This window comes from Mesocricetus auratus, unplaced genomic scaffold, assembly GCF_017639785.1.
Source record: "Mesocricetus auratus isolate SY011 unplaced genomic scaffold, BCM_Maur_2.0 Super-Scaffold_100006, whole genome shotgun sequence".
NCBI lineage: Eukaryota > Metazoa > Chordata > Mammalia > Rodentia > Cricetidae > Mesocricetus > Mesocricetus auratus.
Window position 1 is genome coordinate 86,507,737 of NW_024429190.1, and position 14,458 is coordinate 86,522,194.

General features: G+C 40.9%; 1 protein-coding gene and 1 long non-coding RNA gene across 4 annotated transcripts in view; one reads left to right on the plus strand and one right to left on the minus strand.

Moving 5' to 3' along the window:
- LOC121140917 overlaps nucleotides 1–7,450 on the plus strand; it is a 14,559-nt gene extending 7,109 nt beyond the window's left edge. For both annotated transcript variants that reach the window (XR_005877870.1, XR_005877871.1), the window contains exons 3-4: nucleotides 5,617–5,874; nucleotides 6,887–7,450. This is a non-coding gene — a long non-coding RNA (uncharacterized LOC121140917). The remainder of the gene's footprint in view (nucleotides 1–5,616; nucleotides 5,875–6,886) is intronic.
- Nucleotides 1–14,458, minus strand: part of Rarb (retinoic acid receptor beta) — a 336,441-nt gene that overhangs the window by 266,397 nt on the left and 55,586 nt on the right. The window lies entirely within an intron of this gene.

Consider the following 14,458-nt stretch of genomic DNA (forward strand, 5'->3'; position numbering starts at 1 on the left):
AAGAAAACTTCTGGTTTTAATAAAAGGCATGGGGACACAAGCTGAGAACCTTGGGCAGCCTCCCCAAGCTATATAAAACAAAGAGGCAGTTTTCTAAGAGCTTAGGGAGGGCCACACCCTGATGAGATTTTTAGTTGGGCCTAGTAACCCTCATTTTAGGACTACTGACCTCTACAACCGCAAGGTAAAGTGTGTGCTTTTATGTATCCATTCCATGAAAATAATTAGATGATTTCTTTTGCTCTCCTTTAAATACAACCTGAGGGGACCCCAATGTCACTATGCAACCTTACAGAACTACTGAAAAGTAGTGGCCTAGAAACAGAAGTTAACCTTTCATGCATTCATTGGCTGCGCTGTTCAAAGTCAAAGTGCTGGCAAGTTGGGTGTGAGCCTGCTTGCTGGTGCACAGGGAATTTTTTCATCATGTCCTCATATGATGGGAGAGACAAGGGGCTCTCAGGGATTCTGTGTAAAGACACTAGCTCTACCTCTGTGCTTGAGGACCCTCTCAATGTAACCTGGAGGGGAAGATCGATGCCTAAACCATCACAGAGAAGTGTGTTCTCAGTGCTTGTAGTTTGGGGAACAATGTCCATTGACACATGCCAACAGAAAAGTCTGGAAGGACAGTGCCTTGTGTTAATGGTGTTCTTGTGGGTGGAGCATGGGACAACAGTAGTTTCTATTAATGCTGTTTCTACAGTTTCAAATAAGTATATTTGTTTCTGATTTTTAAAAAGCTTAAAGGACATTTGCATTGTGTCCTCCTGAAAGAAAATGAAGTAAAATCAGGTTAAATTTGGCTTCAAAGCAATTTTAAGTTAATCATGGAAAAGTAATTCAGTTAACTCATTCAGGGTGTGTAAAGTTGTCAACAACAGAGAATGGGGAGACCCTCCCACTCAGCATTGAAATACATGTTATTGAAATACATCCTGTCACCTGCTGGCCTGAGGGAATGCAGTGGACTTTTCCTCAGTGTCTATCAAGTGGAAACCCTTCTCTTCTTACCTCTAGACTGAGGTTAAATGAGGGTGTTCATATTATAAGCTTCCAATCCTTCAGGCCTCTCCCTCACTTCCCTAGCTTAAAGTTTAGCATGGGCTCTGGGAAAACACCACCACCTTTGTAAACAAAGTTGTTTGGAGATAAACAGTACGACCCTCTAAACACCCAGGCACTGACTATCCACAGATGCATATTAGTCCTTCGCCATACTAGTAACTGAGTGGCTGATAGGAGGGAGCCGTTGAAAAACTTATGAATTCTGCTGCCATCGCAGAGAACAGCCTAATATCCCTTGCCCTTGATGGCTTCTATTACATTCTAGGGCCCTAAGAGAAATGGGCTTGTCAGTACAAAATGCCTTAAAGGGCTCTCCCCCTTCAGAACTGTGACGGAGACATAGAATTGTTGACTGAGAGGAGGCGATCTCCGGGCCCCCAGAGACAGCATCAAAGGCAGAAACTGCAAGCAAGCACAGATTTAAAGCTCTTCTTCCTGCCATCTCTTCTCCCTGGCACAATGGCCTTCCCCTGAGACTGACTCTCATCAAACTGACAGAGCGATCATGGGATGATTCACCATTAGATCCAAGGATTTTCCCAAAGACCAAGGTGGCTTTGAAAGATAATACGCAGGCTCATTTCTATGCTTGAAGCCCACAGCCTATGTGTCTTAGAAGTTAGCTCTTTGAAAAATCTCAGATGGAGCCAGCTAATTCACTGAGTTCTCCTCTTAAACCCATGTAGCTAAAGGCTATTGAGTTTCATGAGAAACAAATACAATTTGAAATTAACTACAATGACCACCCCCTCCCATTTGTGTAGCTGGCAGAGGGACTGTTTGTTTTGGCAGCGTGTCCATGTCCATGGTTAACTCAGAGTTCCTGAAGACAAAGCTGTCTGACATTGGGCAGGCTTTTCAATCTCAGATGCCTCAGTTTCCATATTCATGAGGTAGCCAACAATAATTATACTTGTCTCAGAAATTTGTTGTAAAATTAAATAAATTCTGACATGAAAAGGCCTTTGAACAATGCCTGACAGGAGACAGTAAATGCTGGCTACAGCAGTGAAGAAAATAATGAAGTCCTCTGTAGATACTGAATGGAAATGCTCACAAATTGCGGTCATTAAAAATGAATTGCAGAATGCTAGCTAATCCCTCCTCTGAGTTTATTCTTATGGAGATGCTAGGGTATCACTAGCTATTGAGATAATCCGGATTATTTAAATGCTAACTTAAGAACAATTTTCTCTTAAAATAGGGAGTCAAGGATGATGAGATCTTCATGAAGCTAAGGAGTCAGGGTGACTGATGAACACACAGATGCACACGGAATGATGGCAGCAGGCATAGGGTTTCCGCATGAACACGGAAGGGGGCATTTATAGTAGATTAACAGCCCTGCCCAAACATGTACATGTCTTAGGCCCCAGATTCAGGAAAATTTTCCTACTGCATATCAGGGAGGAATTCAGCTGGCCTCAAAATGGACTCAGGATGTGTCTGAAATATGAAGTTAGAAAACAGAAGATTAAGTCAGAGCGATGAGATGTGATTGAGTCGATGACCAGCACTTAATCTTAAGGTGACAGAAAGGGACAGCCAAGTTAGCTTTTGGAGGTAGAGAACTAAAATAAATAACTTTTCAGATTTTAAATTTACAGAAATTTACAGAAAACCAAGACAGAGCAGAGCTCAACTTGTACATGGAAAGGAGGGAGCTTGATGGGGAGAAGCAGAGTTTGCTGAAGACGGTTGACAGTCATGTACTGAGATTCTGATTGCTAAGGTGTGCTCCAGGCAAAATCCAGCTGGATGAAAAACTGTCCTGTTCACTGGTCTAGTGACTGGAGCCTGAGGTATGGAGAGGTAGAAGATGAAGTTAACAAACCAAATTCTGTTATAATATAAAGTCTTCTTTAGTCTGGAAAATGAGAAGTCTCTAGGGGAGCTTGAATCCCGAGGGAAGAAGTCTGCTTGGCACTTAGAAAATTTACTGGGAAGAATAGCAGGGTGTGAACTTGATAAGGCTGGTGAAAGAAAGGGAGTCCAAGCAAGTAGCCTGATGGGAGATGATTTAGGACAGTGGGAGTCAGCAACAAACCCGAGGAACACCAGCTAAGAGATATGAGGGGAGGGCAATTCTCTGCTCTCCAGACTAGGTCATCAGTGAGATGAAGATTCCCTCTAAGAAACATGCAGTGGAAGAAGAGAGTGGTTGACGAAGGCAAGGATCATGTTCTTTGCCTCTGGGAGATCTTCATCTATGTATTCAGATGCTCTAGTAACCCAGACTGTGCAGGGTGCAGAACACATGGATAAAGTCATGACTTGGAGGGACAGTGACATGTGAGGTATCTCAGGGAAAAGATGCATATGAGAGCCAATGTAGGTTCCACCATCACCCTGCTCAGGAAGATAAAACTGGTGAGGGCTAGCAGCTTTCCCAGGGCCAGCCAGCCCCAGTGCAGGCCTTCATAGAGGCCAGATGAATTTAGCTGCTGTGTACATCATAACCAATCAACAGGTTATGCCCTACCAGAGGATGCAGATGACTTTCAGCACAAGGGTTCCCTTCTCTCTGCTGGTAGCTTAAGTCTACAACTGGGAGGTTGATGTTTGCAAAACTTGGTCCAAAGAAGATTAATAACAATAGCAATAAGACAAAATTACAACATACTGTATTACATTATTTAAAACTTTTGAAAAAATCTTGATTAGTTCTAGCTTGTTTTCTTCCCTGGACATGACCCTGGGATTCCTGAAACGGAAGTCTAGCGGGGCATCCATTGCTCCTGGATTGGGAGAGATTCTGTTTGGCCCTTTGAAGCTTAACATTTTAGTTTACTAAGATGACATATAAAGGAATCTTGCTTCACTTCTGTTTCTGTAGTCGGCTAACAAAATCCAGATACTTCTCTTACAGACGTTCTTTATTGGGTTGAGACAGAACACAGTGGTTCCCAGAGCATGCGGCTGGGTGCTGTGCCTTCTCTTGTGTGAGCAAAGTGGACACTGTCTTCCATCTGGGAGTAGAGTAGCTCAGTAGGGGCTCCTGTTTCAGGGAAAGCTGACCACAGAGTGTCAGAGGCTGATCTCAGAGCAGTCAGTACAAACAACAAACAAAGCTGAAGCTGAGTTGGGACTTGTGCCCAAGAAAACCAGCCACACATGAACTCACACGATGGGGGAAGGAGAAAGGGAAAAGGTGTTCCAGAAAACAAACAGAGGAGGGGAGGAGGGAAAGTCTGGCTCCATATGGATGACACCACCCGTGGGTATCTGAGACACAATAGCCTCCTGATGTGTCCCAGAAATGGTGGTTTGCTATCTGGACTTAGCCAGAGAGTAGTGATAGAGGGAGCCCTGTTTCCACAAACAGAGGGGATGTCTCTGGTTCATGCACACAGCAATGTGGTTTTATGCAGAAATTGCCTGGCCAGCATTTATTTGGACACATGTAAACCATTCAGAGCATGCTAGCTCCCATGGCCAACGAGCCTCAAACCTTACTGGCTTTCATAGTGGGAACAATTGTAGTGTGCAAGGAGTCAATATAGTGCTTGGGGCAGTGCTTGGCCTGGAAGCTGCTTGGGAGTGACTGTCCTACATGAGGGCATGCTGGCCTGCAATATACAGCTTATAAGTTTGCTATGGACACAGGAAGCATGGAGGAGTGTAGGAGACTTCCACAGCATCTATGGTAGATTTCCCCTACATCTCACTGTGGAAGAGGAAGTCCCTTATGTGGCTCTCCAAACACAAAGCCCCATGGGAGGTTATTGTAAGACCTGATGTTGGCAGAAGCTCCATACATAGAAAGGGAGTGCTCATCATGGGTGAGTTAGTCCTCCCTCCACCAGGGATCTGGACTCACTCCCAGCTCCTTACTGCAGTGGTTTGGTGTTGCTTGGGAGCCTCGCTCACTCTTGTCATTTGGGGCAGCACAGTTGCCGGTGTGTTTATAGAACAGAAACATAATCACATTCGCTACTTCCCTTGTCCATGGAAGCCTGTGATGTTCCCCCTCCCCAGGATATACAACACCCCAAGATACACAACACTGTATCACACAAATGTCCCCTGAAAGACTGGTTCACTGATGGTGAGAACTGCACATTCAGTTTCAGTGTTCTTGTTAGTTTGTGTACTGGTTATTTTAAAAACTATTTTATTTAATGTCTATACATTCATATAGTATGCTTTGATCAAGTCCAAGCCCCATTCCCTCTCCTTCAATTACTTTCATATCCTTCCCTAACATTTTTCTACCAATTCCCTAGATGTTGTGATTTCTCCCTCCTTCCCTCCCTCCCTCCCTCCCTCCCTCCCTCCCTCCCTCCCTCCCTCCTTCTCTCCCATCTCTCCCTGTCATAACCACTGTATCCACTTAGTTCTGCCATTATGTGCCTGGGTGTAGGATAACCTACTGGAGGGTAGACACATATTCCTGAAGAAAAGCAAAAACCACCTGTCTTTGCCCCTTACCCCCAGTTACCATCAGTTGATAGCTCCTTCTCAGTAGGGGTGGGACTCTGTAAGTCCCTCCCCCATCTTGTGTAGGTCTTTGAAGAACTGATTATTCTTAAACTCTTGTTGAATTAGGTCACGGAGTCATCTCATAACCGAGCCTTCCATTGGCTCCCTTGGGATGAACGTTGCCCTAGGCTGTCATGTGTTCTGCCTACTTCACCACACAACTGTGCCTAGGAAACAATGTGTAAACACCACAGATGAGACAATATGCAACAGGGACACTCCAACCTGACCAGCTACTCATTGTGATGACGCCATCATTTATTTAAGTGGCTTTGGAATTCTCCAAGAGGAGCCCTCTTCAGAGACGGGAGAAAGCATGGATTGGTAATCTTGGGACCCTTGGGAGATCTCCAGGCCAGGGCCCAATCTTCTGCTTTCACCTTCTTTTCACAGGCTTGCCAGCTGTTCTTCAACCCGCAGTCACATGTTCTGTCTGAGTGTGGAGGCTCTGCCTAACAGTCCAGTGAGGCAGCAATGGGGAACCCTTGGTGTTCCAACTGAAAAGAGATGGGTACACAGATGGATTTTCCCAGGGCAAGCAGGTGGATAGGGTTGCTAAGCTGGAGGAGAGTGCTATGGGGATGTGGACGCTAAGCAGCCCCATCAGCTTCAGAAGCAAATATTTGATCAGTGCTGCCATGGAGACACTCGGAACTAGAATAGGAGTAGCAGTGTCGTCAAGGACTGGGGTTCAGAAAGGGGTTTGTAGTATTGGGAAGGCATAAGTGGTCTGAGAAGATTAGCAGAGAATGGGAGAGGCTCTGGTCTGGGAGGGCTATAAAATAGAGGCATGCAGAGCCTGGGAAGGAGTGGACTTAGGCCAACTACAGCATGCGAGAGAAGAACATGGGCCCCGTGTTTAAACTTTCCATCAGCTCAGCCCCCATGGGATGATTCTCCTTCCTAGACAGAAAGAGGTCACTAGTATTTTTCTGAGACTAGTCCTTTCAGAAGCCTCCGAATCCTGTTTGAGCTCAGTGGCCTCTTCCCGAGTTCCTCTATGAGAGAGTTGGCAACTCCTTTTCCATGTTTATTCTATCTCTGAGCTGGATACACTGCAGGTGGTCAACATTTTCCCTGAACAAGGTACCCAGAATGCAGGACATGACTCCAAGTGTCATTCCCTAGCATGACCTGTGATCTGCATTAAATTCAGTTACCAGGCAGATATGCCACAGCCCTGAGTCACACTGAACCTGCAGTTAACCTTCATGCATAATGCTGGTAACATCATTCCCTATTCCATTTAGGGGCAGATGTTATTTTAATACGAGCACATAGTTTTATATTAATAAGTTTATATTTCCCCTGGTAAAATTTGGTCCTTTTTTTCCAGGCCATCAAGAACTTTTAGAATCGTCTGCTAGTTTTACAATGTGCTAGGCAAGCAAGTCAAGCCTGAACCAAAATCCTCTTCCAAGCCCTTCATGTTGATGTTTTATGAGAAAAGGCTGACACAACTCTACAGACTACCGCTGGAGACCCCTCAAAACCAGGGCGTTTGGACGAGCCTTCGTCTTCTCTTCTGGATACTCTTATTTTACCGTATTTGACATCTTCCATTTTTGTTTCTGTATTCACAAGAATACATAGTGTGGAGCTAACTAGGCTTAAGTTTCCTATGTGTGCCCCGTGCTATTCATCATGTAGCAAAATCTTAACTTATGGCTCCCCTCTAATTTTCTGAGTGCCTGGTTTGGTTTTTTTTTTTTTTTTTTTTTTTTTGCTATCATTTCTACCTTAAGGGTTTCAGAAACCATCGTTCTCTGTTGACGATGAGCGCCTTCTAGTACAGCGTACTGTTTATTCCACATGAACTCGAAAATAACTAGGGCATCCTGGAAGGAATCTTTCTCTTTGATCAAATTCTTGGTTCATTAAATTCCACTTCATGACTATACAAATTCCCTTTGTAGCTTTTCCAATATTCCAAGGGATTATTGTCACAAGGTGGAAGGGCAGAGTCTAAATGGGCTATCTGGGGGGGGGGTGGGAGGAGCAGCAGGGGACGGAGTGAAAGCGATCTACAGATGCCTGTGCGTCTATCAGTCACCTCTCCCATTCAGACTGGATTGGTTTTCAATTTATTATTTATTTGTATTTATGTCTCTCTGTGCGGACATGTATTCCACATATGTGTGAGTGCCTGCAGAAGCCAGAAGGGTATGCCAGAAATGGAGTAGTAGGTGGCTGTGAGCCACTTGGCATGTCTGCTGGGACCTGAACTCAGGTCCTCTGCAAGAGTAGCACATGCTCTAAACCACTGAGCCATCTCTCCACCCCTGGATGTTTCTTGATGACAGAAAGGAATGCATCATTTACAGTGTTGGTTATTTTGCTTCTATCACCATGGAATGGCAGGTACACAACTCATGAATAATTCTGAACAGCAACAACACAACCTGGTGTTCAAACCGACACACACTGGAAGAAATTAAGGCTGTTAGAGAGCTTTTTTTCAGCATGTGACACCATTTACACCTAAAATTTCTGAGAAACATGGAGACATTTACATCATCTATCCAGAATTGGTTGCAAATAAATCAATTTCATAAAATGTTCATTCACCATTAAGAAACCTAACTGAAGACTTAGTTAAACATATGTAAAATAAACAATACAGATTTATTTTCATGATAAAGGTAAGTTAATAAATGCATTCACAAACATTTTACTTGGTAATAGCAAAGCTATTAAAGTAAGCTCTTCTTATTATGTTTTCTTTTCAGAAGTTTTATATCCAGGAAGAACAGGTCTAGTCTTGTATTTTAGCATCTCAGCTATAAGTAAATATTACTGTATTGCATAAGTCATGAATGCAAAGTCTGAATCCAGAATCAAGTCTTCTGGGGTCTTTTCATCCACATCATATTTGAGAGCCCTGCATGGAAAGCACTAAATTGTGCTCATCAGATAAGGGGCTGGCTTTTATTTTCTACTCACAAGCTGTATAACAATTAATGATTCTGGTTGCCAAGGGTGAAACACTACTTCAAACTCCAAGTTCAATTGTTTTGTGAATTTGTAATTGTACCCTTTCTCAGGGAAGAAAAAGGAGGGGATGAGCAAAAATGACATGTAGAAGACAATAACTGAGCCCTATGAAGAATTCATAGTGATGATCATTCATAGTGATGCTCACTGTGTGAGGTGTTATCTTCCACACAGAGCACCCACTGCTCCCTAGCGCTGCTCACTGCTCAGATGTCCTACATTCAGTAACCTCCATGTTCCCGAGACTAAGTACCCAGGCTGTAGGGTGCTCTCTGATCTCCAGTTATTACTTATTGCTCAGTTGCATGGATCTGCTAAGTATTCACTCTGTAGTCTGAAAAGCATCCAACCACCCATGACCTAAGCTTTAGAGACATTTGTATTTGACTTTACTGTAGTGTGCAGGAGGGTGGTGGGAATTTTGTCCGAGAAGACTAACTAGCCTTATCCTCCTTCCTGGACACAAAAATAAGTGGGAATTCCTCAAATGGCGAATTAAACTACAACAGGGTCAGCAGATGTGACCACTTGGTCAATCACTTTAGATCAGCCAGAGTATTACCAGGAGATTAGTATTTCCTGAGAGTACATTGTGCAATAGGCAATATTGAATGGATCTTAGAAGTCTACATCAGTTTATTTCAGACATTATGGACACAGCATATTTCATTTAAAAATGAAACTAACACGTGGCAACAATAAGTAATCAAAGCCTAGTTTAGAACCCTTGACCCTGGTGCTCCTGAAGACCACAAGAAGGATTCAGAAACCGTGGATCTGGAGTGACAAATGGTTTTGAGCCATCATGTTGCTGGCTTCCTCAGCAGTGATGGCTGTGGGAACTATTACGACAAGCCAAGGGAAGATGTAGCACTTCTGCTAGGTCCTGATGGTGAATAGAAAATCCAGAAGCGCATCAGAGGATTAGATCAAGTCCCCAGATATAGTACCGGTGGTATTGATGCTAGGAAGCACAGAACGTGAGGAACGAGGTGCAAGGGATCACAGAACCTCCCACCTTTTGCTGGTTCTTGCCCTCTAAGCTCTGGAATACTAAGTACACAGAGAGCTCTCCTTGGCTTAGGTACATTGTAGCAGACAGACACATTAGTGCAGAGAGGGAGAGAGTGTGTATTGCTTACCCATTTGTAGAGATTGCTTAGCTGGCTTTACTACATGGAGTGTAGTAACTGAGAAAAGGCCAAACGAAATCTGCTTGGCTAGAGAGGAGATCCAGAAGAAACATGTGTCATATGCTGGCCTTCTATCATTAGACTAGGTATGACTGCTCTCTTGGAAAAGAGGGATGGGATCAATACTCTCCCCTCTCCTTCCATCTTCTGTCTTCCCTCCTATTCCCCCTCCTCTCTCTCTCTCTCTCTCTCCCACCCAAGAGAATTACTAGGTGTAACTAGTGAGTTCAACAGGGCTCCCAAATAGAAGATCAGCATATGCCAATCAGTCGTATGGCTACAACTTGACAAAGATAATTCTGAAATGAATTTTAAAAAATAAAACAACCCAGATTACAAAAGAACACATCATTCTCCTTGGAATAAACCTAACAAAATAAATAAAAAACTTATACATGATAACCCCAAATAGTACTGTAAGATGATACTTAAGAACATCTCAACAAGAACTGAAAGATAACTTAACAGATCAATACTGGAATATTTACACAAGATGACAATAGCTCTCAAATGATAGATTCAGTATGTATCACTTTTCAAAATCCTGGCTGCTTTTTGGTTGCATAAATTAGCATGATAATCATAAAGTTCACATAGAACTGTAAAGACCCATAAAGAACCAAAGAAACAGTCTTAGGTAAAAGAAATATAGGGAAATAAGCACTTACTTTATGGTTTATTGATTCTGACAAAGGACAGAAGACAATTTCAAGTGCCTTATCATGTCCTCAATACACAGAGGCAAGTAGATATTTACATACAAGAGAATAAAATTACGCACACGTTTCACATCTTATGAAAAAAAATCCCAGGTAATCAGAATCTGAAAATAAAAACTAGAAAAAAGTTATGAGAAAACAGAGATAATTTTTGTGGCTATAGATTAGGCAGTGGATTTTTTAATCTATGGTGCTAAAAATAAAAGCAAACTGGATTTCTATCAAAACTAATGTTTTTGTGTTTGAAATAACATCATCAAGAAAGTAAAACTAGTCCTGTTCCCCTTCCTTAGGGATTGTTCAAATCTTAGCCCAGATGGCTAACGGGCTCTCTAGGCATCACACAAAGGACCAAAGGCAGGGAGACTGCTAGCACTCTCCTGCTCTGCCTCCTTCCATCTGTCTGTGTTACCCAATCCCCACAGCTTCTTGTCAGGGACACTTATTTCCTTAGTCTTGTCTATCTTCCTCTAAGACTTGCCAGATTCTGGTCTGGTCCCCACCAGGAACCCTCCAGCCATCACAACTAACCCAGGGCTTAATGGGACCCTTAAGTTGCCCTGTCTGAGATTCAAGACCAGTATGCACTGTCCAGGAAAACTTGTCCCAGGATCCTTGGTCAAAATGCTGATGACACCAAACTGCAGTAGAAAACAGAAGACATGGATAGAGACTGTGTCCTAGAATACCAGGCAAACAGAAAATTGATATCCCAATCCGTTTATGAATCAGCTCCACCATGAACATTATAAGCATATCTGCTCAAGTAAAAAAGGTGGCTTGAACAAAAAAGTAAGAAAAACAAAAAACTAACTCCAGATGAACAGATTTCAACATAGAAATAAAAACAACACAGCAATCCAAAATAGCATGTCACTTCCCCAAACTGCAAACCCCATAGTAATGACATCTAATGAAAATGACACAGAACTTTCAAAACCATAGTCAAACAACTCAGTAAAAAGTCAATTAAGATTTTAAACAAAATTCTTACTGAAAAAATGCTGGAAATAAAATATTCAATGAACTAACTAAAAATCTCAGGGAAAGCCTTACCAACAAAATAGTTTCTGTCTAAAACACAGAGTCAGGGATGGGAGGCCACATAGAAGAATTGGATCACTTAGAAAAGGTCAACAAGAAATTAAAAAAAAATAATTGAATGGAACATGAGGGAGTTTGTGGACACTGTTAAAAGACATAACTTCAAATTATGGACATAGAAGGAGAAGAAAAAGAAGAAGAAAAAGAAAACATTCATTAAAATCAAAGAAAATAAAAATGTGAAACCTAGAGAAAGCGATGTCTTTCTGTGATAAAAAGACAAGAAAAGAAATTCTCCATGACATATTTTAGTTAAAGCATTAAAAGCACAGAACAAAGAAGGGGTTATGAAAGCTGCAATGTAGAAAGGCCAAGTCACTTATAAATGCAGACCTATTAGACTAATAATCTGGTTACTCAACATAAACCTTTAAAATCAGAAGCAACTTCCAAGTCAGGAAATGACTGCAACTGTCCACCCAAATTATTGTGCCCGTGAAAACTGTCTGTTAAAATATGACAAATCATTAGCCAAATTTTAAAAAAGACACACAGAGAAGATCCAGATTCTAAAATTTAGAGAACAAAAGAGAGACATAAAACAGACATGCAGGCAATTCAGAGAACCATAAGTTCATATTTTTAAAAAAAATCTATATTTCTCTAAATTGGAAAAACATAAAAATGGATGAATTTCCAGATAAATATGGTCTACCAAAACTAAATCAAAAAGAAATAAGCTATTTCATATGACATCCAATGAGATAGAAGCAGTAATTAAAATCTCCCAACCTAAAAAGGCTGAGGGGCAGATGGATTCACTGTAGAACTCTATTAGACTCTCAAAGAAGAACAAAAGCTAATAATCCTCATAGAAAATTGAAGGACACTTACAAATTCTTTTTCTTAAGTCAGTATAACTTTTATATAAAAGCAGAAAAATATCTAACAAAAAAGAGAAATTTCAGGCCAATATCTTTGATGAACATGTCTGAAAATATTTTCAACAAAATATTTGCAAACCAAACACATAAGTGAAAGTATCCAACATGGTCAATTTGGCTTTCTCCCAGAGATGCAAAGATGGCTCAACATCTATATATAAAGGAAATTTAATACACCACATAAATATGCTCAAGGACATAAAGAAACTACATACTCATCTCTTTAGTTGTAGGAAAGTCTTTTGACAAAATTCAACATCAAACATTTAAGTGCATTCCCAAATTATCAAGATGGAAGACTCAGAGAGTCTGGTAGGGGACATGTCTCATTACAAAAAAGTCAGCATCTTGTTAAACATGGAAAATCTAAAATCATTTCCACTAAAATTAGGAACAAGACAAAGATGCTCACTTTCCTCCTACCTATTTGATATACTCCTGGAAATATTAGCTAAAGTCATGAGTCAAGTGAAGGAAAAAAAAAGGGTGTACAGATTGGGAAGGAAGAAGTCAAAGGATCTTTGTTTGCAGACGATATTATTCTATGTATAAGAGACCCTAAAGACCCCACCAGAAATTTCTTAAGGCAATAAACACATTCATTAAACCATCAGAATAAAAAATTAACATACAGAAATCAGTATCCTTTCTATATACAAATGACAGTATACCAAGAAAGAAACCAGAGAAATAATTACATTCACAAAAGCCTCAAAATACTGGAATAAAAGTAATCAAGGAAGTAAAATATTTGTATAATTAAAACCTTAAGACACAGAAATATAAACAAAGAAGATACCAGAAGACTTAAAGACCTCCCATGCTCATATGCTGGCAAGATTAATATTATGGAAATAGCCATCCCACCAAAAGAAATTATGAATTCAATGCTATCTCAATCAAAATTTCAAAGCAGTACTTTACATAAATTGAAAAAATTAACTTAAATTTCATTTGGAACCACGAAAGACCCAGAATAATCAAAACAATCCTGAATAATCAAAGAATTAGTGGTATTGTCACAGATTTGAAGTTATACTAAAGAGCAACTGTAATTAAAACAACATAATACTGGCATGAAAACAGATTCTTTGAGCAATGGAAAAGCAATGGAGATATTTATACATAAACCTACACTTACTACTGACACCTGATTTTCAAATTAAAAAAGGTCGATAATACACATTGGCTAAAAGACAGCATCTTCAACCAAAGGATGCTTGTCCAACTGGGTGACCCCATGTTAAAGAGTGAAACTTGATCCATACCTCTCACCTTGCACAAAACTCAACTACAAATGGATCAGGGAACTCAGCATCAGACCTGAACCCCTGAACTTGATAGAGGAGAAAAAGAAAGTAAGGAATATACTTGCACATACTGTCACAGAAAAAAAAGAGACTTTCTAAACAGGGGTCTAGTAGCTCAGACAATAAGACCAAAATTTAATAAACAAGACCTCATGAAACAAAAAAAGCTTCTGTACAGCAAAGGACACCAATATTTGAGTGAAGATGATGCAGCCTACAGGTTAGGAAAAAGTCTTTACCAGCTATATATTTGGCAACGGGTTAGTATCTAGAATGCACGAGGAACTAAAGAAACAAACAAACAAAAAACCTAAGTCTAAATGATGTTCTTTCTGTCCCATCTAGTCCTGCAGCCATCTCTAAATAACCACTCAGAGACTTAATATTAACTACAAACTATTTGGCCTTACAGTTCAGGATTATGACTAACTAGGTCCTACTTATAATCTAGTCCATTTCTATTAATCTATGTACTTCTATGTAGCTCATTGCTTTACCTACAGTCTAGTACATCTTGCTGCTCTGAAGGCTCACTGACTTCTTCCAGATTCCACTCCTCCTCATTTGAGTTCTCAGTTTGATTGCTCCCCCTAACCTTATTCTGCCTGGCTACTGGTCAAACAGCTTTTATTTTCAACCAACTAGAGCAACATATATTCATATCATACAAAGGGTCATACCACAGCATGAAGAAAACAATAACC